The sequence below is a fragment of the Gossypium hirsutum genome, chromosome A04 (assembly GCF_007990345.1).
Source record: "Gossypium hirsutum isolate 1008001.06 chromosome A04, Gossypium_hirsutum_v2.1, whole genome shotgun sequence".
Lineage (NCBI taxonomy): Eukaryota > Viridiplantae > Streptophyta > Magnoliopsida > Malvales > Malvaceae > Gossypium > Gossypium hirsutum.
In genome coordinates this window covers 11,061,090-11,086,574 of record NC_053427.1, presented here as the reverse complement: position 1 = coordinate 11,086,574, position 25,485 = coordinate 11,061,090, and the positions used below count along the sequence as shown (strand labels likewise).

Genomic DNA, 25,485 nt, shown 5'->3' with positions numbered 1-25,485 from the left:
TCCCAAAAATAGTTTTTCACATCAGTGAAGAATCGCTTCTTTTGCTGATGTGTCAACCCTTTTGGTATAATGTTAGCGGCTAAATAATTTGCAATGTCTGCAAACCAAGGTTCCTTAGGGTCAGAGATAGTAAAAAATTGTTTTTCAGGGAATGAGTCATTTATCTCTTGTTCGTTTAGTTCATTAAGATGTGGGTTTTCTAGTCTGGATAGATGATCTGCTACAAGATTTTCTGCTCCTTTCTTATCTTGAATTTCTAAATCAAACTCCTACAACAATAAAATCCATCTTATTAGTCGAGGTTTTGCATCTGTTTTAGTAAGGAGGTATCAAAGAACTGAATGGTCAGTGTAAACGGCAACTTTAGATAATATTAAATATGGTTTAAATTTATCAAATGCAAAAACCACAACCAACAATTCTTTCTCCGTCGTCGTATAGTTTTCTTGTGCAACTGTCAATGTTTTTCTAGCATAATAAATTGGTCAAAAGTGCTTGTCTTTCCACTGTCCAAGAACCGCTCCTACTGCGAAATCACTCGCATTACATATTAGTTCAAAAGGTAAATTCCAATCAGGTGTAGCTACAATCGGAGCGTTAATTAATTTATCTTTAAGAGTATCGAACGCTTCTAAACAATCCTGACTGAAATTGAAAGTTTCTCTAGCAATTTTGTTAAAGGCTTAGCTATTTTAGAAAAGTCTTTAATAAATCTTCTATAAAATCCAGCAAGACCCAAAAACTACGAATAGCCTTAACTGAATTAAGGGGAGGTAGTTTCTCAATGGTTTCGATTTTCACTTTATCAACCTCGATCCCTTTACAAGAAATTTTGTGTCCTAACACAATCTCTTCACGAATAATGAAATGACATTTTTCCCAATTTAGCACAAGATTCGTTTCCTCACATCTCATTAGAACTCATTTTAAAATTTTAAGGCAAAGATGGAAAGAGTTACCGAATACCAAGAAGTCGTTCATAAATACCTCCATAATGTCTTTCACGAGTTCATAAAAAATTGCCAACATGCATCGTTGAAAAGTATCAGGAGCATTACATAGACCAAAAGGCATTCATCGATAAGAAAACGTATTGTATGGACATGTAAATGTCATTTTCTCGTGGTCCTCAGGAGCTATCGAGATTTGGAAGTAACCAGAGAGTCCATCTAGGAAGCAATAATACATGTACCCACATAATCTTTCCAACATCTGATCAATGAATGGTAATGGAAAGTGATCTTTTCTTGTGGCATCGTTCAATTTCCTATTGTCAATGCAAAATCTCCATCCCATGACTGTTCACGTTGGAATTAATTCGTTCTTTTCATTGGCCACGACAGTCCTGCCTTCTTTCTTAGGGATAACCTGTATAGGACTTACCCAAGAGCTGTCAGAAATAAGATAAGTAATTCCAGCTTCTAGGAGTTTAATTACCTCTACTTTTACAAATTCTTTCATGTTAGGATTCAGTCGTCTTTGAGCTTGCACACAAGGTTTATATTCATCTTCCATTAAAATTTTGTGTGTGCAAAAAGAAAGACTAATCCTCTTATGTCAAAAATCTTCCAAGCGATGGCTATTTTATGCTCTTTTAATACTTTAAGTAACTCGTCTTTTACGGTTGGCTGTGAATCTGAAGCAATAATTACTAGTAATGTGGAATTATCTCCAAGAAACACATATTCTAAGTGATCTGGTATTTGCTTTAATTCCAATTTAGGCGGTTCTTTAACAGAGGGTTTTAATTTTAATTCATTGTTTACCTCAATACCTTCGTAGCTATTCTGCCTCAATGAAGGCTCAATGGAATTTAGTTTAGCTTTTATCTTACCTATCTCAAATTCATCATCATTTACCTCCTCTCCTTGGGTAAGATACAGTTCCAACGTGTCCTTATGCATGAATTCCTGTAAAAAATCTTGAATAGCATGATCAATAGAGTCAATAAAGTAACATGAATCATCCCGTTCCCTAGAAAATCTCATGGCATCATATATTTTAAAAATAATCTCTTCGTCACCTACCCTAAGCACAAGTTTACCATCGCCCACGTCAATAATAGCCCTAGCAGTGGCTAAAAATGGACGACCAAAAAGTAAAGGCACCTCAACATCCTCATCCATGTCAAGCACAACAAAATCAACAGGGAATATGAATTTATCTACTTTTACAAGTATGTCCTCTGTAATACCCCTAGGATATTTAATAGATCTATCAGCTAGTTGAATACTCATCCTAGTGGGTTTTGGTTCCCCAAGACCAAGTTGCTTGAACATTTTATATGGCATCAAATTAATGCTAGTGCTTAAATCAGCTAGTCCCTTCTCAACATTCAAACTACCAATTAAGTAGGGAATAGTAAAACTTCCTGAATTTTTTAGTTTGGTTGGTAGTTTATTTTGGAGTATGGCCGAGCATTCCTCGTTGAGTTCCACTATAGACAAGTCTTCAAACTTTTTTTTATTTGTTAGAAGATTTTTTAAAAATTTTGCATATGTAGGCATCTGCGAGATAGCTTCAACAAAAGGTAAATTAATATGTAATTGTTTAAAAAGTTTGAGAAATTTACAGAATTGTGCATCCATGCTGTCTTTCTTCAACTTTGCTAGGTATGGGATTGGTTGTTTATATTCCCTCAACACCGATTTTTCATTGTTTTTGAGTTTTTCTTCCTCATCTTCTTTTCTGTCAACTTCTGGTGGTAGCTTCTTTTTAGATTTAGCTAACAATTTCCCACTCCTTAGTGTAACAACTTTCACATGCTTTTTTGGATTGGGTTCGGCGTTGCTAGGTAGATTCCCTAGTGGTCTTTCTGAAATCATCTTAGCCAGTTGTCCAATTTGATTCTCGTGTCCTTGAAATGATGCTTGCTGATTATTAAGTGCAGTTTCAGTATTCTGAAAACGGGTTTCCGCTAATGAAATAAACTTTGTCATCATCTCCTCAAGGTTCAGCTTTTTCTTTTGCTGGTAAGGTTGTTGTTGTTGGAAGCCTAGCGGTGGCGGTGGCCTTTGATTCCCTTGGCCTTTCCATGAGAAATTTGGGTGATTCCTCCAACCTGCATTATAAGTGTTACTGTAAGGATTATTTTGGGGTCGAGGATTATTACCCATATAATTTATTTGCTCGTTCTCCATGTTAAGGCCGTAGGGTAGGTATTCTGAATTGCTTGTTCCACCTCCACTTGCATCACACTGCATTACTAGATGAACCTGTGAAGAACCGAGTAAACCGTCAATTTTTCTATTCAAAAGTTCTACCTGATTGGAAAGCATAGCAACCGAATCGACGTTAAAAACACCGGCTACTTTTGTCAGCTTTGTCATCATGACTTGCCACTGATAATTATTCAGTGACATCTCTTCTATGAACTCATAAGCCTCGTCAGGTGTTTTGTTATTGATAGTTCCACCAGCAGCTGCGTCGATCATTTGTCTAGTCGAGGGATTCAACTAGTTGTGGAAAGTTTGAACTTGTAGCCAAACAGGTAATCCATGGTAAGGGCACCTTCTCAATAGATCCTTGTATCTTTCCCATGCATCATAAAGTGTTTCTAAATCCTTCTGCACAAAAGAAGAGATATCATTCCGTAATTTAGCCGTTTTAGCCGGCAAAAAATATTTAAGTAAAAATTTTTCTGTCATTTGTTCCCAAGTGGTGATTGACCCTCGAGGTAACGAGTTCAACCACTGTTTAGCTTTATTCCTTAATGAAAAGGGAAATAGCCAAAGGTGAATGGCATCGTCAGAAATGCCATTAATCTTAAAGGTGTCGCAGAATTCCAGAAAATTTGCCAAATGAGTGTTTGGATCCTCGTCCTACAAACCATCAAACTGAACAAACTGTTGCATCATTTGGATTGTGTTAGGTTTCAGTTCAAAATTATTTGCAGCAACAGCAGGTCTAACTATACTTGATTCAGTTCTTGTTAAAGTAGGTTTAGCATAATACATAGTACGAGGAGTAGGATTTTGATCTACTGGATTTGCAGCAACCACAGGAGGCAACAAAATATTTTGATTTTTAGCCATCTCCTCTGTTGTGGTATGAATATTGACCTCTCGCTCTTCCTCTATGTATTGTAGGCTTCTCCTTATTTCTCTTCGATTTCTACGAGCTGTGCTTTCAATCTCATTGTCAAATAGTAGAGGTCCTGACGGGTTTCTTCTAGTCATAAACTATAAAAACCTGCCAAAAGTAAAGAAAAGAAAATTTAGTAAAAAAAACAAAATTAAATTGCAATAAAAATAAAAATGGCTAAAGTAATAAAAATTAAGTGTTCTTAATATCTTAATCCCCAGCAACGACACCAAAAACTTGATGGTTGTAAACTAACTAAAAATTTGACTAAGGCAAGCGCACTTATCGAACAGTAGTATAGTTGTGGTGAGACAGGGAATATCGTTTCCACGAAGACTAAAAGTACTAGTAATTACTATCTTTTCATTATCTAGCCTAAGAACTAAAGAGTGTTTTAAAACTAAAACTAATTACTTAATTAACTAAGATTACGATAGATATTAAAGTTGGAAAATACTTTTTAGAAAATCGATGGAGAAGACAATACCCAAGGAAGAATCCACCTAGACTTCACTTATTACCTTTGAATTAGATGATTTATTCACTTGACTTAATTCGTAGAAATCCCTGATTTATGTTAATAACTCTCTCGAGACTAAGAACAATTGACTCTAGGTTGATTAATCTAAATCTCTTTCTAATTAAAACCCTTATTGTCGCATTAACTCGATCTATGGATTCCCTTATTGGATTTGACTCTAATCTGATAGATTTATGTCATCCTATCTCTAGGATTGCATGCAACTCTGCTTAATTATGAATGATCTATTCTTAAACAGGGACTTTTGCCCCACTCAATAAGCAAATCAAAAACCTGAATTAATATCTTGGAATATTAAAACAAGGGTTAACTTCACAATTAAGAATAAGAACAAGTATTTATCATATAATTCAAATAATAATAAGATCCGTCTTAGGTTTTATCTCCCTTAGGTATTTAGGGAGTTTAGTTCATAATAATAATGGAAAGCATCTCAAAGTTTAGAAAACAACAAAACATAAAGAAACCCCAAAGAACTTCTAGGAAATTGGATGGAAATCTTCAGTCTCAATGTAGATCCTGCCTCCAGGTGATTCTGATGGCTGTCCTTGAGTATTTCCTGCCTTCTACTCTCTGTGTGTCCTTCTAATCCTCTTCTAGGGTGTTTATATAGACTTTCAAATGCCCAAAATAGCCAAAAATTAACCTTTTCCAAGTAGAATTAGACTTGGGCTCGATAGGGACACGGCCATGTGCCACACTCGTATGAAGGTGCTCAGGCCGTGTGCTATTCTGAGTTGGTTTTTAGTTGACACAGCCATGACACACGGGCGTGTGGTATACCCGTGTGGAAGTGCCTAGGCCATGTGAAACACTGATTTATGCTCAATTTGTCCATTTTGGGCCCGTTTCTTGCTCTTTTTGCTATCCTAAGCTTTCCTGAGTATAAAACATGAAATTAAAGGATTAGGAGCATCAAATTCACTAAATCTTATAATAATTCATCCATAATTATGCGAAGCATTGGGGTAAAAATATGTATAAATTATGGTTTATCAATGTCATAATATAACAAACAATTAATTCAAGAATTTTCTTTATAAAAATTATCAATTAAAGAACTTATACTTTATTATTTAAAAAAGAAAGGAATAAATGAAATATCTAACCATTTGGTGGGTGCGAAAATTTGTATTTTGGATCTCGAATTGCATCAACATATATTCTAGTGTCATGTGCCGGTCCTTCCCATCCAGGCATGACAAAGGTGAAACACATATTAAAATCAACACTGCCATAACATTTTGAGTCGGGATACCTTTTCTTCCAATATAGGGAATTTGTTCATTTGGTGGAAGAATAGTGGCAATATGAGTACCATCAATTGCACCTATGCAATCCTGAACAAATAATCATATTAGTCTCGTTCATATTTTTAGTCGACCAAAAATATTAAAATATAATAATATAAAATTAAATTTTAACCTTAAAATGTGGCATATATCTAGAATCATTATGTATTTGTTCAAGTATTGAGCTAAAAAAAGGATCTTCGGGTGCAATTAGATCAGTGGACATCCTTGAATAAGCTAAATCAAGTTACCGGGACTCCAAAAAAGTAAAAAAACATTAAAAACGAGGCTAGAACGGACTTACTATTGAGCTTGGAAAGCTTGGAAACCCTAACCATGGCTTCTCCCATGCTATATTCGCCCTCCATGAAGAAGATGGACCAATTTTGGCTTTATTTTCCCTTTTTAATTCTTTTAATTTCTAAATGACCAAAATGCCCTTAAAAGCTTTTCTTTCAAAATTGTCCTATTCTTGCCCATTTTTGTCCAAACTTAAATATAATGGTCTAATTCTAAATAAGGACCTCCACTTTAAGAACCCATTTCAATTAAATCCCCTTTATCATCTAGAACACACATTTTGCTTATTTTACAATTTAGTCCTAATTATCAAATTAGGCACTTATACATAAAATTTCTTCACAAAATTTTCACACAATTATTCAATCAATGAATAAACCTTAAAACTCAATCGGAATAAATTTTTTTGACCTCAAAATTCGTGGTTTCTCAACCACTATTCTATTTAGGCCCTATTTCAGGATGTTACATTTCTCCCCCTTTAGGGATTTTCGTCCCCGAAAATCTTACCTACAAATGGATTCGAAGTTGATTTCCAGCAACACTTTCAAATTCTCATTCAGCCTTGGCATACCCAACATTTTACTTCTTAAACTAAGGCTCTGAACTGGAATACCTACTGATAAGTAACTGACCTTATTTTATCATTAACCTCATACTCTCTGATGAAACGCAACTAACTCTTCTTTTCTTACCAAAATGGAAATTCTCTGCCACTAAGTTACTTTCAAAAAAAAATTACTTGTTTCTCTTTTGAGTGTCAATATTCTTACCTTTCGATTCTATATACAATTTTTGATAATCTATCTCTGATTTCTGTAATTAATTTTCACTTTTCTCTAATCCTTTCTACTGAATTTAATTCTGTGAATTTCTCTTCCTCAATTCAACTATCAATACAAAGGTGACATGTAGTAACATTTAGCAATCTCATGGTCAAAACTTACCATAGCTTTCTTCTGAAGTCACGGTGTAACCTTGGATTTCCAACCATAACAACTAAAATTTACACTCTGAATGAATTGACAACCTCAAAACGAATTACTCAGATAATCCTTTAGTAGAAAAACTCATTTGTACTGAGAACAATACAGAAACTTCTTCGAATAATCAACCATAGCTCATTTAACCTTTCCGTGATAATGCTGATTCTATTGCACAATTCTTCGAAATACCCTCACATTTTCACACAAACATCAATACTAATTGTAATAGCTTCTGAGATACTTGAAAATCAATTTGAACTTCTCTAAAAGTTCAAGTATCAGATTCAAATTCTGGAACATAACATTTCACACTCTTACAAGTATAACTAGCTCAAGTTATCATCCATCTCTGTATTCTCAAATAATCAAATAATTATCACTGTGCTAGGCATCATAACTGTTACAAAATCTCTTGATTTCTCATCAACACATTTCTAGAAACCATAAACTCTTTATTCAAACCAAGCTTAATCATAATGGATACTTCAATTGTCAATATCTTCAACTTTTTATACTTTATTAGCATGAATTCAAGCCAAACTAAACTTCATACAATGAGAACTTTAACAATCAGACAACTTGGATTTGTAAAAATATACCTCTGATGCAAACATTCTGGTATGCGTATACAACTTTGTACCATAACCTCTAGAATATGTACTATTTACTCGGGTCATTTATCTATTTATACATGAAAAATCAGCATTTACGTCTGAAGCCACGAATAATTCAATCATACATATAACTCAATCAACTACTCAACTGAATCAGTCTCAACTAAAAGACAATAACTTTTCAAAAACGGTTCTTCTCTATGCTGTCATGATATCTCAAACATACATTCTGTCATGATTTCTTCAAAGAGCTAATCACAAATCATTATTACTGCATAACTCGAAAGAACATAACATTCGGTCTTTAACTCACTGATATATATATATATATCAAGATTATGCGAAAAATGAAAATCAATACACATGTTTGAACTGAACTACACTGAGGCCACAATACTCATACTACTCAAAAATCATAATGCCATAATAAGACTACTTCTCAATTACTTTAGTAAATAATGTCCTGGGTGAAAATAAAACATCCTGATCATCTGAGGGATTTAAACTCAAATTTCAACAACAGCCAGTGCAAAAGTAGAATCTTTATACCTCTAATAACTATACCTCTGTACTTTCATTATCAGGCCCAAACTCGTAATCATCATAAACATACTCATAATAAGAAGAAACTGTTTTCATCAATAGAGCATTTTCTGCTAATATCTTATGGCTGATATTTTGAACAGTAATTTATTAATAAAACTGAGATAATAAAATCTCAGAACATGGAGCTACACAGAATTCCTGGTAACCACATCTCATGTAGAACAGTTAAGGTTTCAATAGCATCTCAGAAAATTTCCAAAAGGAAAAGATAATACTCACAAGCACTGGGAACAACTATGACGAAGCCATAAAAGTTTCCTTTACTTTCATTGAGCAATAGTTAACAATACATATCACTAACATCATACAGATCTTACTGTCAACCTTCCATCTGCACGCTGAAGTAGAAAACTGGAATAGATAGAGCAATATCAATCACAGCTCAAACAAACTATAATGCTTTCATCTGTCTGTAAATTTAACTAAAATTCTCATACTGCATGAATTGCACCTATGATCTTGCATATATTTATATATAGCTCTGAAAGTAAATGTACACATATAATAGTCGGAAAAGATTTTTCTATAATTTTTCAACTATAAACTTTACATTCAACTATTAATACGACTCAATTATTATTCCTCTGTCTAATTTTATCATTACTGAATTCACATTATCCCATTCACAATTGGAATTTATTCGGAAGAAAATATAGCAATCATATACCTTACATATCATACTTGAATGAGTGCATTAGCTGAGCCTGACCTTTCTTTTATTGTGACATTTCAGTTATCCGGATGATTTTATTATTAACCTGCCATCCTTTCTACAACTGTGTTCATTTGCTAAATCATTCTCGACTCTGATTACATCGTCAATAAATCTATCGCTGAACACTTTAGTTTTCCACTTTAACCTATTCAATCTGAATTTCATGAAATCTCATTCTGAATTACCTTGCTGATAAAGGGGTGAGGTTGTAACACCTCTGACTTACCTCTTACATACTCATGCATATAACGTAACACTCATCATAGTAAAATATATCACAATTATACAATTTGCTTCAAGCAACTTAACATGCACGTTCATAATACAATGACTTTATGATCATCTTATGCAAATTACTGCACTCATACATGCATTTATAAATCTCGAGTAAAATTACTCATAGCATTCACTTAACTTCTCTAGTTATACATATAGCATCATACAAATGCCAATTTAACATGAACACTTATCTCAATATAAACTTTCCTTTCATCTTATCTCATCTTTCATATTTCCCGAACAATTCTTATTCACAATTTATTCATTAACACATAAACATCATGAACCATTATTCTTGTATTTTATGAGCCTCAACTCATCATAAACATACTATCTGCTCTATCAAACTTAACTCGGTTGGAGTGCGCATCTGTCAGACAAAACATTTTATATCTGGGTCGGGAGTCATCACACTATCATAGTTCAATATGGCATGTATAGCTACGCTCTTACTCATATTGAATATTCCAAGAACTGACTAAACCTTTGCTCTGATACCAATAAATGTAACACCCCTTACCCGAGACCGTCGCTGGAGTCGAGCACCAGGCGTTACCTGACTTAACTTACTAATTTGGGGCATAAAAATTTGCTTTTAAGATTAATTTATTTACATTTATTCAATATATCCCTAAAAAGGACCCTCGAGACCCTAAAATATGTAACTGAAATGGTTCGAGACCAAACCAGGAATATTAAAAATTTTCTGAATACTTAGACAAATCAAAACAATTTATTTCATTATTCCTTATAAAATTGCCCACCTGCGTCATAGTCATTAAAAAAATCATAACTCGAGTCACAAAACTCAAAATTTAAATTCGTGAATTTTCCCTAAAACTAGACTCATATATCTTCTTAATAATATTTTTCCAGAATTTTTGGTCTAGGCAATTAGTACAGTTTGTTAATTAAAGTTTCCTCTATTGCACTATTTGACTACTCTGACCTCTCCTCACTATGAATCAATTTTCTCCTGTACAGAATTCAAATAACCATTCTGTTTGTTTCTTTTGAAATTATATTCACTAAGGAATCTAGAAATATAAAATATAACTCCTAATTCTTTTTGTAAAATTTTTAGTGAAATTTATAAAGTCAAAATAGGGGATTCAGAAATCGTTCTGACCCTATCTCACTAAAATTCAAATATCTCTTAATATACATTTCTTTTGCTTACTCTATTTCTTTCATATGAAAATAGACTCAATAATATTTAATTTTATATCTCATTCATCACCTAATTCTATTTCTACTATTCTTGGTGAGTTTTCAAGATCACGTCACTACTGCTGTTCAATACTGTTTTAATGCTAATTTCACTCTTTCATTATTTTTTTGTATTAACTACCATTTAGGCATACATAACATCGAAACATGTTCTTCATTAGCCATTTCATTAGCTAATCATTATCAAATATTTACATACCATTCTTAAGCCATATCATAAGGACATACACACCAAATGGCAAAGTCCCTATACATGCCATAAACTAGAACATTTGTAAATGAAGATACCCATTTGGTAACTTGATAGTCGATAGTGTGAAGTGATCTCCGACGACCTCCAACCCGTGCTTGCTTTTAATTACTCTGAAACATGGGAAAGTGAAAGAAGTAAGCTTATAAAGCTTAGTAAGTTCACATGTAAAATAATATGCATTAGCAATGAATTTAGCTTACTACTATGCTATCATAATTTGCTTAAATAACGTTTAGTTCTTACTTTCCCATCTTACTCATCGGTAACCTTACCAAAGGCTTAGAATACAAAAGGCACCTTACTTAATAGCTTGCTTACATACCTGCAACATCTCACTTAACACATGAGTACTCTTTCATAATATAAGCATATTGCCAATCACGTCATAAAGTGTCACAAGCATAACTAAAAACTCATCACTTACTTAATACTTGATAATCTCAATTACCTACAATCTCAATATTAAATAAGCCTTAAATGCATACTTGTACTCTTTCTTCATGTTCTCACCTTGTCATTTCTTTGACTTATTCTTTGGATTACTCGGGAACCTTTTTTCCTTTTTGAACTTACCATTGCCATGTCTTGACATGGTCTTACATGGTATCCTTGCCTTATGAACTCATCAATGCCATGCCTTGGCATGGTCTTACATGGGACCTTTGCTTTACAGTAACTCATCAATGCCATGTCTTGACATGGTCTTACATGATTTCCTTGCCTTATAGAACTTATCACTGCCTTGCCTTGGCATGGTCTTACATGATATCCTTATCTTAGTTCCAATGCCACATCTTGATGTGGTCTTACATGAAGTCCTTAATCAATGTCGATGCCATGTCTTGACATGGTCTTACACGGGATCCTTGCCTTACCAATGCCATGTCTTGACATGGTCTTACATGGTATCCTTAACCGTCAATTCCTCCTTAGATGCCATGTTATGAACATGGACTTTTCCTTCAATTCTTCCTTAATTTCCATGGTACAACCTTGGAGTTTGAGATATCAATGTCTTGTCAAGTCATAGCTGAAACATACTCGCTCAAATTCTCAAGGTTAGTCGCATAACTCAATAATAACAATACTAATAACAATAATTGCATAATAATAAAATGCTACTCAACTTACATACTTACATTCTCAATCTCATCATATCATCAGCTTAAGTTATTCTCATCAAACTATGCTAGTCAATACTTTCTTGTTATCATACAAAGCCATAATACAAAATATGGTCTTACATATAAATTATACAAGTTCTCTTTCCAATATCGAATTATTATCGAACTTTAATCATTATATCTGAAACTCAATACTAAAGTATTTATGGCCAAAATATCAATTTATCATTCAAATATGCATAATTAAATGCTTATTAAACATACGAACTTACCTCGATAACAAAACGACCATTTTACCAACTTTTCCTATTTTCGATTTTTCTCCCGTTCTAGGTTCAAATCTCACTTTCTGGGATCTAAAACATCATATTTCACTTATTTAATTAATGTACTATTCAAAACATTCCCTAACTCAAACTTTGGAAAAATTACAATTTTGCCCCTAAACCTTTGCAGAATTACGATTTTTCCCCTAGGCTTGGAAATTAAAATTTATCCATTTTTCTTATGTTTAATGACATGCTGAACATTTTTCCCTTCTATGGAAACATCAAATTTCCACTCTATCATGTACTTATGAACATTAGGTATTTTTACTGATTTTGTTGTTTTACTCGTTTTAACTTAAAATCGCTTAGCAAAAGTTATTTAACATAATTTCAAGCTTCATATTCTACCATAAAACATCAAAATAAACACATTTAACCTATGGGTATTTTTCCAAATATGAATCCTAGAATGAATTATTGCTAGAATAAGCTAAATCAAGTTACCGAGACTCAAAAAACGTAAGAACATTAAAAACGAGGCTAGAACAGACTTACTAGTGAGCTTGGGAAGCTTGGAAACCCTAACCATGGCTTCCTCCATGCTATATTCGGCCTCCATGAAGAAGATGGACCAATTTTGGCTTTATTTTCCCTTTTCAATTCTTTTAATTACTAAATGACCAAAATACCCTTAAAGGCTTTTCTTTCAAAGTTGTCCTATTCTTGCCCCTTTTTGTCCAAATTAAATATAATGGTATAATTACTAAATAAGGACCTCCACTTTAAGAACCCATTTTAATTAAATCCCCATTTATCGTCTAGAACACACATTTTGCTAATTTTACAATTTAGTTCTAATTATCAAATTAGGCACTTGTACATAAAATTTCTTCACGAAATTTTCACACAATTATTCAATCAACGAATAAACCTTAAAAATTAATCAAAATAAATTTTTTTACCTTAGATTCATGGTTTCACAACCACTATTCTGTTTAGGCCCTATTCTGGGATGTTACAGAATCGATCAATAGAAGGCAATTATTCCATGTCTGAATGCTCTTCGCTATAATTGTCGTCGGGTTTAGGTCTTTGAACAAAGGATTTTCAAGAGTCCTCTTTACTAATGCTAAGTGGAAAACTTTTCCCAGCACAACAAGTTTGCCACAACAATTATTTTCCTTAATAATCTGGTCATTCTCCTTCATAGCCATTACTACCTCGCAAGTTAAGAATAAAACCAATAGTATGGAATAAACATTAAGGCTTGCCATACTGCGCGACTCTGATATTACTAGTTAAATTTGGATCGTAAAATTAATTTTGAGTGAGATTTGCAGGGGAAGAAACTGGCATTTATAGGAAGTGTTATAACCACATTAGACTAGAATATGTTACAATAAAAGAAAACATTCAATATTTCAGTTTAATTAGCATTAGTTTTAATTACTACAAATATACATATTAATTCAAAGACACATATTTATACTTCCCTTTATAATTCTTAAATGGCATTAAACGAATCACGAAAATAAGGTTCAATAAAGATGATTATGTCGTACATGTGTTTTTATGTTGAAACTAGGATTGAACTATTACGTCCATTCCAAACCAAACACCTGGACGATAATATGGAGAAAATAACATATGGAAAAAGCAATATGGGATATAGTACATTTGTATTACAGGCACACATATCCATTATGTGTGCCATCCTATTTTTCTAATTTTTTGAAGTTTTGTATGCACTTGTTGTGTTAATGGTTAAAAATTCACGTCTATCTCAAAATTGAATGAGCTATACCAAATTCCCCTACCAGCGATATATATGTTCCACAATGTAGAAATAGTTATGCAAAGCGTATGTAACATTCCTACCCCGTATCCATTACTGAAGTAGGGTTACAAGGCATTACCAAACAATATACAACATTCAGCTTACATTTATCAACCTCCAACATTTATTCTCATACAACATTCAATAAAATCATATTGTCCCTTATACGGGCCTATGAGGCCTTAGACATGCTTTAAAAGTGGTTCGGGATTAAACTGATAACATACAAAAATATTAGAAAAACATAGAAACGTTTCAAACATACAAGGGTCAGACGCCCGTGTGAACTGGCCGTGTGCCTCACACGGCTAACAGACATGCCCGTGTCTTAGGCCGTGTAGAAATAGGGCATACATACTAACTTGCATCACACGGTCGAGGACACGCCCATGTGCTAGGTCGTGTGAAAACTGGAGAGTATACTGACTTGGGTCACACGGCCAACCACACACCCGTGTGCCCTACGAAATGGCCACACACGCCCATGTGGTATGCCGTGTGGCATTTCGAGGGGTATTCTAACTTATACCACATGGCTAGTCACACGCCCGTGTGTGAGACTGTGTAGAGCATACTGACTTCAATTCAATTTCAACACCGAGGGACACATGGCCATGTAACCTAACCGTGTGTCACGCACAGCTGAGACTTACACCCATGTCTCTGCCCGTGTGGACAAAAATAGGCCATTTGTAGAGCCAATTTGCCATCCTTTTTGCACATACCTAAGTAAACTTAATTGGTATCATTTTAAGTCACAAATATGCAACCAAAGTTCACCAACCAATACATAATCATACCATATCCATTTCAACTAAATTCAATACTCAATTCCATACCATTTACCTATTCAAATACCAAACAATTTTACTTGCTTTACTAAGCATAATTTACAAATATAATTCATTTAGCAAAACCAATCCAAACATACATAACCACTTCAATCCCATTCATTCAGTATAGGTCTATTACCAACATTAAAAGTACAACTAATTGCACATTGATAAGCATCATCAAGTTCATCATCTTATGCCAACTCAAATGGCCAAAATACATATCTATCAAACATACCAAAATGACTCAAGCTTTTACATGCCATATACCATATATACATAGCTTCAAAAGTACCAAATAGATGATCGATAGTGCGATGAAGTCTCTGACGATTCTCGTTTCCGAGCTAGCTTCACAGAACTATAAAACATCGAATATTAAACAAAGTAAGCTATAAAGCTTAGTAAGTTCGTAGTGGACATGAAATAATCACAACATTCATTAGCAATTCAAAATAGATAATATCATTAAAATTTAAAGCATCAATTCGTGAGCTAACATCAAATTTATTCATATCATCATTCATGAGTTCTCAACTCCATCTAACTCGATACTTGAATAGTTTTTCGTACATACCTGTACCGGTACTTTTCTATTTCTTACCAATACTCTTATCAAACCTCTCCGGTTCATAAGTGCTTACGATACAAATCCATCAATTTTCCGATGCCATAGTCTAACTATGGTATTACTTACACATTTCCAAGGCCCTGTCGTGGTCTTTCATTCACATGCCATAACCCGGTTATGGTCTTATTATTCGATTGCCATAGCCCAACTATGGTCTTATTCGGCAACTTGCTTACTTAATTCGTACTTTTCATTTAATATCTCAGCATTTATTCAATAGAATAATTACTATCTCTATTTGATCCATCAAACAGATAGGTACAGATTTAAGTTCAATTATACGAACTTACCTCGTATACGGAATTGACGTATTGGGTCGACCACTCGATAATCTTACTTTTCCCCCGATCTAAATCTGAATTCTTTCTTTCTTGATCTATATAAATTCAAAATTGACTTATTCAATTACATATTCTTCCAATTTTGTCCAAAAATACACTTTTGGGCATATTTGCTATTAGCCCCTAAACTTTCACATTTTATCAATTTAATCCCTATTTCACAGATACACAAAATTCACATAATTTCTTTAAACCAAAGCTTAGCTGAATTACACATAAGTCCCTAGCAGCCAAAAACTTTCATTTATTTCACATTTCAACCCCTCAATTTACATAATTCACAATTTAACCCCTTTTTGACATTTTTGTGAAAAATCACTTTACAAAAACTATTAATCTATCAATTAACCTTAATAATCTATCATCAAACATCAAAGAACTCATAGATTCAACAATGGAAACTCTCAAAATCTTTAAATATTTCAAAATTAAAGGTACAAGCTAGCTAGATTGAGCTGTAGCGATCACTAAAACATAGAAATCATCAAAAATCGAGCAAAAAGGGACTTACAATTTAATCTCAAAGTGATCGAACCCAAAATGCACAAAATGGCTTCCTCCCTTTCAATATTCGGTTGATGATGAAGAACATAAAAAGATGATATGTGATTTTTATCATTTAATTATGTTTTATTAACTAAATTATAAAATTATCCTTATTCATAAACCATTTAAATACCTTAATATATGTCCACATATGTCCACTCAACCTTATAATGGTCTAATTACAACATAAGGACTTCTAATCTAATATTCCATAGCTTTTTAAAACCTTTAGATATTAGAACTCATGTTTTACACTTTACGCAATTTAGTCCTTTTTCTCAAATTGAGCAATTAAACAATAAAATTAGTTCACGCAATTTTCACACATACATACAATCATCCTGTAAACACATATGATAATATTAAAATAATTTTTTGACATCAAATTTGTGGTACGAAAACCACTGTTCCAATTTAGCTAAAACTGGGCTGTTATAGCGTAAAATCTTATAACCTTGTTGTTTTTAAAAAGTTTTTATCACAATTATCATATTTGTAAAATGAAAAATGGCAAGTAAATGATTGAAATTCAAAATTAATTCATCAACAATATTTCCCAATCTGAAATTAAGTCGATGTATGTCTTTATCGTAGGACTCCAATTCGGTTATTGTTATCTTCGTTCTATATTAACTTTTTAGGTGTAAGCGTTCTGGCCCAATTTTACTGAAATATGAATGGAAACTTTTAGTGGAATAAGTAATGGAACTTGGAAAATGAAAAATTCTCTTAGAGAGTGAAATTGGAAACAACAAATGACGTTACATTTTTATAACTCTCGTAGGTATTGCCTAAATAATAAACAGGATTTAGTTTTTATATAAATTGAACATTTTTTAGTAAGGGGAATGTGGGATGTACGTTGCCGACATATTTGGAGTTTAATTCTTGATCTTGATAAAAACAAGTAATTTAAAGGAAGAAGAATAAGGAAATCAAGTTAAGACTTTGATCTCAAGATTGCCACTCTTCTACAGAAACGAAAGTGGTCATAACTATTAGACTAGTATCGAAGGAGTGAAAATGGAAAATAAAACAAAGGAGTCCATAGGCAAGGAACTATTACAAATTATAGTGCACGTCCTTTGGAGGATATTTCATGGCACGATAAGTGTCTTTTCAAAACTTCAAGAAGTCAAGGTATTTTCCCATTAAAGGCAATGTGAATTTAAATTGTATAAAGACTTTCAAGGAATCGAGATTGTTTCAATTTCACACCACGCTAGAATATTCCAATTCCACATTATTGAAATAAGTTAATGTTTATAAGAATGATATTTGTGTCGATTTAAACAGTGTGAAACAATATCTAGTGCACGATTTGAGATGGTTATTGAGTTCTAGTGCTATAAAATTAAAAATAATGGCATGTATAAAATCATAGTGTATTAAGTAATGGCTTCTATAGAACCATTTAATTTCCGTACAACTAAATATAATTTAACTAGGCTTAAATTTAATGACACATTTATTGAAGCTTTCGGAACAATATCAAATATAAAGACAAAAGAACAATTTTGGCCCCTTACGTCTGGTAACTGTTCGTTAGCTTAAGCAATCCCATATCCTTAAGCTGACGGAGATGGTGAATCGATCAATGCAAGGCAATTATTCCATGTCTGAATGCTCTTCGCTATAATTGACGTTGGGTTTAGGTCTTTGAATAGAGGATTTTCAAGAGTCCTCTTTACTAATGCTGAGTGGAAAACTTTTCCCAGAACAAGTTCACCGCAGCACTTTTTAGAAATACTCCCTGTCTTGAAAATACTCGTGAAAGCTTCTAGAACACAGGGCATGTAACATTTTGAAATAGGGCCTAGTCAGAATAGTGGTTTCGGGACCACAAATTCGACATCAAAATATTTATTTTATGATTGTTTTGAGGTCTAGAATATGAGAGTATGCATGTGTTAAATTTTCATGAAGAAATTCTATGAATAAAGTGTGCAATTGGAAAATTAGGGACTAAATTGAAAAAATTACAAAACTTGGATTCTAGAAGCAATTTGTATGAAATTGCTTTAGACTATAAATTAGAAGGTATTGAAGAGAAATTTTCCCAATATCTAAGTTTTTGGACAAAAATAGGCTTGTATGGATGAAATTTTTAAGAAAGAGCTTAAGGGCATTTTGGTCATTTGGCATTTTAATGAAATAAAATGGGAAAAAGAAGGCAAAAATCAGCCATTCTTCTCCCTTGTCCAGTAAAAATTCCCAAGCCACCATAGCTAGGGTTTTCAACATTTTCAAGCTCAATAGTAAGTGCTCCCAAGCCCCGTTTTTAATGTTCTTCGTATTTTTAAAATCCCGGTAGCTTACTCTCTCTATTTCAACCCATATTTTATGCTAGGGTTCATGTTCAAAAATTTACCCATGCATGAGTTACTTGTATTTTGATGGTTTATTGAGGAATATGAAAGTTGGATGTGTGTTAAATATCTTTTCCTAGGTGCTTTTCATGAAAAACCCCTAAAAGGACCTTTTTGCAAAAGGTGTAAATGTGTGGTAGAAATGAGAAATAATGGAAAAACGTGGGCTTCCATAAGAGAGAAAAACATTCGGCTAGGCTTGGGTAAGGTAGAAATTGCATGCATTTCATTATACGAGCCTAGATACTAAATCGTAAAAATGTGAAAGGTTAAGGGCAAAACGGTCATTTGGACTGGGGGTGAAATTTGGACTTGAAAAGTATAATGTGAGGTGTTAATGATTTATTTTACTGTTATAGACTTCAGGGAACAAATTCCAGAGGTCAATCGAGGAAAGCGAAAGGTTTCGAAATAACCGAAACACGATACCAAACAAATACCAGGTAAGTTCAAATAACTTGAAGTAAACCTCTAATATGCCCAAATGCATGTTTTATGAATCTATGAAAAATTACATTTGATGATGAAATGAAAAACCTATGAAATGTAGCTTTGATAATGACATGTTGATAAACGTCCCGATTGAGGTTGGAAAGGAAGTTTGATGGATGAACCTTGTTGCACGTGATTTTGAGATCCTACATGTGTTGCAGAAAGGATTTACCCCGAACAGGTAATCCGTTGATCTCAAATATAGAAAGGATCTAGCCTGGATGGGTGTTCCTTGAGTGATCGTGCCTCCCGAGGAATATGTGTGCATTAAGGATTTAGCCCGAATGGGTAATCCAATTAGGGTCTGAATTTTACCTGGACTGGTAATTCAGATTTGAGCTCATTAAGGATGTTTGTCACAATAAGGGATTTAGCCTGGACTAGTAATCCCGACATCACCTTATAAGTTTACGATACGGGGGATTTAACCTGGAGTGGTAATCCCGCCTTAAAATGTGAGGTTCGCGGGAGTGCATATCTGAAACGGACATTCCTATGAATTGACGGTAAATGGATAATCCATCGAGATTTTCTAGAAACTCAATGGGGTTAATATGGTATATATAGATGAAATGATGAATGATGAGCTCATCTACAATAAATTACATGGTGCATTATTATTGTGACTAACTTGTTGATTGAATGCAAGTGATAGGGGAACCATTCCATTGTTGTTGGTTTTATTGCTTAATATGGTTGTATGCTAATTAATCGGTACATTTACTTTCCAGTTATTCAGGCTTACTAAACATGAAAATGCTTACCCCTCTCTTTGCAATACGGTTAGGGAGTCACCACACTATCAACTAGTCCAGCTTTGGTATATAAACACTTTTATTTTGTTCAATGGCATGTATAGGTATTTTGGTTATTTTGTCATATGTGTCAATTGGCTAGCCAATGTAAAGGCTTGAATGTTATGTCTATTCATTTTGTATATGGACTTGAGATATGACCTATATTAATGTAGGTTGTAATCCTACTAATCATGCAAGTTTATATTTTGAAATGTTCATGTGGTATATTATGAATGGACATGTGAAATGTGGCCAAATCGCTTGGGATTGGTTGGGTCACAAATGGGAAATGAGTTGTAAAACGAGCCAAGTCCGAAATTGTGAGTGATGAAACTGTAATCCTTAATTTAAAAAGGATAACCTAGCATGTGCAAAACTAATGATATGAGGTTAACATGCAATTGACAATTATAGTAGAACTTGAGTGTAATTAGGGCATGTTAGACATTATTGGAGGCTATAAGTGGGAGTGGACATTTGAGGGTGACCAAAGGCTTGGGAAATAGCCTAACAAGGTCCACACGAGTAAACATACGGTCTGTGTCTAGGCCGTGTGTGACGCACGGAACGCCCTCATGGGCGTGTGATATGTCCTTATGTCCTATGCGTCTAAAATTTTAAGTCAGTGTCGAACACGGGCTAGACACACGGGTGTGTGTCTTGGCCGTGTTCCCCTAATTGTATGTTGACGTCATAAATAGAATGCTTGAGTTTTACACACGGGCTATGGACAAGGGCGTGTGCCTTGGCCGTGTGAAAACTCCTATAGGTTCAAAATAGAAAATAAATTCAATTAATTTACACGGGTTAGGGACACGGGCGTGTGATAAACGCCTAATTATACATATTTATACCCCAAATACTTAGCATATTTATGGATGTTTATTACTAGATTTGTGGATTTTGGTGCTCTTTATCCGGTTATTTCAAGTTTTGTACTCAGGAGAGCACAAAGAGTCAAAAGGAGCCAAAAACGAGCAAAAAAGGGACAAAACAGACCAAATCGAGAAGATGACACGGCCTAAGCCTTGCCACACAGGCATCTCACATGCTCGTGGCCTTTGGGGGTGTCGACCAAGGTTTTCATGATTCACATGGCCTGGCCATTGAGCCCACACGGTCGTGTGCAATTTAACGGATCGAACACGGCCTGGCAATCACGTCATACGGTCGTGGCACACGGGCGTGCCCCTTTTTCAAAGAGTTGTATTTTACACGGAAAATGATACTTAAGGAGGAAAAAAGCTAATCCAAAGCCTATATAAACACCCTAAGTGTGACCTAATAAGGGGGCTCTTCTAGAACTTTTCTGGAATATAGAACCACACACCAGGAATTACTTGAAGGAAGCCAGAAGATCTATCCCAAAAGTCGGAGCTACTCCAAGATTGAATATCTCTCTCAGAATTCCTTCAGGGGTTTTAGAGTTTTCTTCATGTTTTGTTATTTTTATACTTTTGAGATGTACTCTCATTTTATTATGAACTAAACCCCTTAGATACCTAAGAGGGATAAAACCTATGATGGATCTTGTTATTATTATCTGAATTGTATGATAAATACTTGATTTGTTCTTACTTATGTGTTCTTAATGCTTGAGTTAATATTCCAGGTATTAATTCATTATTTGATGTGCTTATGCAGAGGAGAAATAGACCCTGCCTAAGAGTAGATTTGGCATAATTAAGCAGAGTTGATCGAACGCCTAGAAATAGGGTTACAAGATTTTACCGGATTAGAGTGAAACCTAATATGGGAATCCATAGAGTGATTTACTGCTTCCCTAGGGGTTTTAATTAAGAAAGAAATTTCGATTAATTCAACTGAGGGTTAGACGTTATTAGTCTCGAAAGGGATAATAACATAGGTTAGGGAATCTCATGGATCAAGTCAAGTGAGTAAATCGCCTGGTTTAGAGTCAGATAACAAGTGAAATTTAGGTGGATTCCTCCTTGGGTGTCGTCTTTATCAATTGCTTTTCTTCAAGTCTTTTTCCAAATTTTCTCTTTGCTTTAGTTAAATTAGTTAATTAGTTTAGATAATTAGTTTAATAAACAAAGCCTTTTATTCTTAGGCTAGATAATAAAAAGATAGTTATTACTAGTACTTTTGGTTCCCTTGGGTACGATATTCCGGTCTTGTCATTACTATACTATTGTTCGATAGGTACACTTGCCTTTTCGTCGTGATAATAGTTAGTCTAGGTTTGATCTTCATTATAAATATTTATTACTTGTTACGAATAACGCGATCAAGTTTTTGGTGCCGTTGCCGGGGAATCAAAATATTAGGGATGCTAAATTTTTATTACTTTAGCCATTTTTTTTCTTGCAATTTAATTTTAGTTTATTATTATTATTATTTATTAATTTACTTATTTTTTTTCTTGGTAGGTTTTTATAGTTTATGACTAGAAGAAATCTGTCAGGACCATTACTTTTTGACGAAGAAATCGATCACACAGTTTGTAGAAATCAAAGAGAAATAAGGCGTAGCTGATGATACACGGAGAACGAGCGAGAAGACGATACTCAACCCCCAACCGACGAGATGGCTGAAAACCAAGGCAATCAGCTACCTCTTGCAACTGAGGCTAATCAAAATCCTGCTCCACGTACTATGTATGATTATGCTAAACTTTCTTTAACAGGAACTGAATCTGGCATAGTTAGACTTGCTATAGCTGCAAATACTTTTGAATTAAAACCTAACACTATTTAGATGATACAGCAGTTTGTTTAGTTTGATGGTTTGCAGGATGAAGATCTCAATGCTCACTTACCGAACTTTCTAGAATTTTGTGATTCATTTAAAATCAATGGCGTTTCTGATGATGCCATAAGTCTTCAATTGTTTCCCTTTTCACTAAGAAACAAAGCTAAATAGTGGTTGAACTCGTTACCACGAGGGCCTATCACTACTTGGGAACAAATGACCGAGAAATTTTTACTAAAATATTTTCCGCCGGCTAAAACGGCTAAATTACGTAATGATATCTCTTCTTTTGTGCATGTGGATTTAGAAACACTTTATGATGCATGGGAGAGATACAAGGACTTACTGAGAAGGTGCCTTCACCATGGGTTACTGCTTTGGCTTCAAGTACAAACATTCCACAATGGCCTAAATCCCTCGACTCAGCAAATGGTTGACGCAGCTGATGGCGGAACCATCAACAATAAAACACCAGAAGATGCTTATGAATTTATAGAGGAGATGTCACTGAATAACTATCAGTGGCAAGTTATGAGGACAAAGCCAACGAAAACAGCCAGCGTTTATAACATCGATTCAGTCACCATGCTCTCTAATCAGGTAGAACTTCTCAATAAAAAGATTGACGGTTTACTTGGTTCTACGCAGGTACATCCAGTAATGAGGTGTGACTCAAGTGGCGGAGGTGTGCATACAGAATTCCAATCCTTTAGTCCTACAATTGAAGAAGAATAAGCCAACTATATGGGTAACAATAACTTCCGATATCAAAATAACCCATACAATAATACTTATAATGCAGGTTGGTGGAACCACCCAAATTTCTCCTGGGGTGGTCAAGGGAATAAAAAGCCCCAAAATCCTCAGGGTTTTCAACAGCGACCTTATCAACAAGAGAAGAAACCAAACCTTGAAGAGATGCTTTCTAAATTCATCTCGGTGTCAAAAACCCATTTCCAAAATACCGAGACAGCACTTAAGAATCAACAAGCATCGATCCAAGGACTCGAAACTCAGATAGGCTAGTTATCCAAACTAATCTCCGAACGACCACATGGTAGCTGAGCCAAAATTAGTACTCAAAATAAGAAAGGATTCATTGCACCTGAGCCAAAATTACAGCAAGACAATACGATGAACAAATGTCGAGAAGAGGTAAATGATGATAATCCTAAACAGGTAAGTACGAATTATGAACCTTGTGTGCCATATCCTAAAGCGATGACGAAAGACAAAACAGAAGAACAATTCGGTAAGTTTGTCAAACTCTTAAAGAAATTACATATTAAATTACCCTTTATTAAAGTTCTGTCGCAGATGCCCAACTCAGCAAAATTCTTAAAGGAACTTTTGAGCAATAAAAGAAAATTAGACGCTACATTGCATGTGGAACTCAATGCAGTCTGCTCAACTATTCTAAAGAATAAGCTACCTAACAAATTGAAAGATCTAGGGAGTTTTACAATTCCTTGCTTAATTGGTAGTTTATCTGTGAATAATGCTTTAGCTGATTTAGGGGCAAGTATAAATGTTATGCCATATAAAATGTTTAAACGACTAGGTCTTGGTAAACCCAAATAGACTAGGATGAGCATACAATTAGCTAACAAAACAAATAGATTTCCTAAAGGTATTATTGAAGATTTTCTCGTTAAAATTGATAAATTTATTTACCCAGTAGACTTTGTCATCTTAGATATGGATGAGAATAACGAGGTACCTTTAACTTTAGGATGACCCTTTTTAGCAACTGCCAGGACCATTATTAATGTAGGCACAGGAGAGCTAACACTTTGTACAGGAGACGACGCAGTAACACTCCAAGCACGCGATTCAGTCAAAACTTCTAAGACTCAAGATAACACTATGAAACTTGTCGATGATAAAACTAATATTCAATCGTCCTTGCAGGAACCTCCTCGAACCAAGACAACGGAGACAGTGCACTATTCAAGTAGCGAACAAAGACACCATGAGGAACGAAAGCTTCAAATAGAGGAGATAGATGAATGGCGAGCACATAAACCGAGAACACATGATAAACCGAAACTATGCCAAAACAAGCCCGATACCTCTCTTAATCAACTTAAGGTTGGCGATAAATCTTACTAGATGCCACAGATCCCCACATTGTCACTACCACACCAAATGAGGAAATCCCTCTTACAGTACTCTGTATTTTTCCATTCGGTACGGTGGAGGTGAGTCATCCCAAGTTCGGCACTTTTAAGGTAAACAACACCCGATTAAAACCTTATTTTAAGATTGACAGTAGGAATAAGGAGTATGAACTCCTCAAACCACCATGATCATTAACTTAATCTATAAATAAGCACTTCTTGGGAGGCAACCCGAGCACTAACATATTTTGATTTCTTTATTTTTAATTTCTAACACTTTGAATCATTAACTTAATCTTTGAATTGCAAAGTTTTTCAGCACACACGGCCAGGCACACGGGCGTGCCTAAAGCCGTAGCCAAACAGGGGAAGAGACACGGCCATGCAATACGGCTGTGTTGAAGTGGACATGATTTCCCCAAAACACGGGGTGCGATAAATCCCCATGGCCGTACGACATGGCCGTAGGTGAACTTGATAGGAGACCACGGGCGTGGGAATGGAAAATCACA

General features: G+C 34.5%; 2 non-coding genes across 2 annotated transcripts; one reads left to right on the top strand and one right to left on the bottom strand.

Annotated features, from left to right (window-relative positions):
* The first annotated feature begins 3,492 nt into the window (after positions 1-3,492).
* Positions 3,493-3,598, top strand: LOC121228393 (small nucleolar RNA R71). The gene has a single exon (XR_005925969.1). It is a non-coding gene; the product is annotated as a small nucleolar RNA R71 (small nucleolar RNA).
* A 19,519-nt stretch (positions 3,599-23,117) lies between these two features.
* On the bottom strand, positions 23,118-23,224 carry LOC121228646 (small nucleolar RNA R71). Its single transcript, XR_005926222.1, has one exon. It is a non-coding gene; the product is annotated as a small nucleolar RNA R71 (small nucleolar RNA).
* Between the last annotated feature and the right edge of the window lie 2,261 nt (positions 23,225-25,485).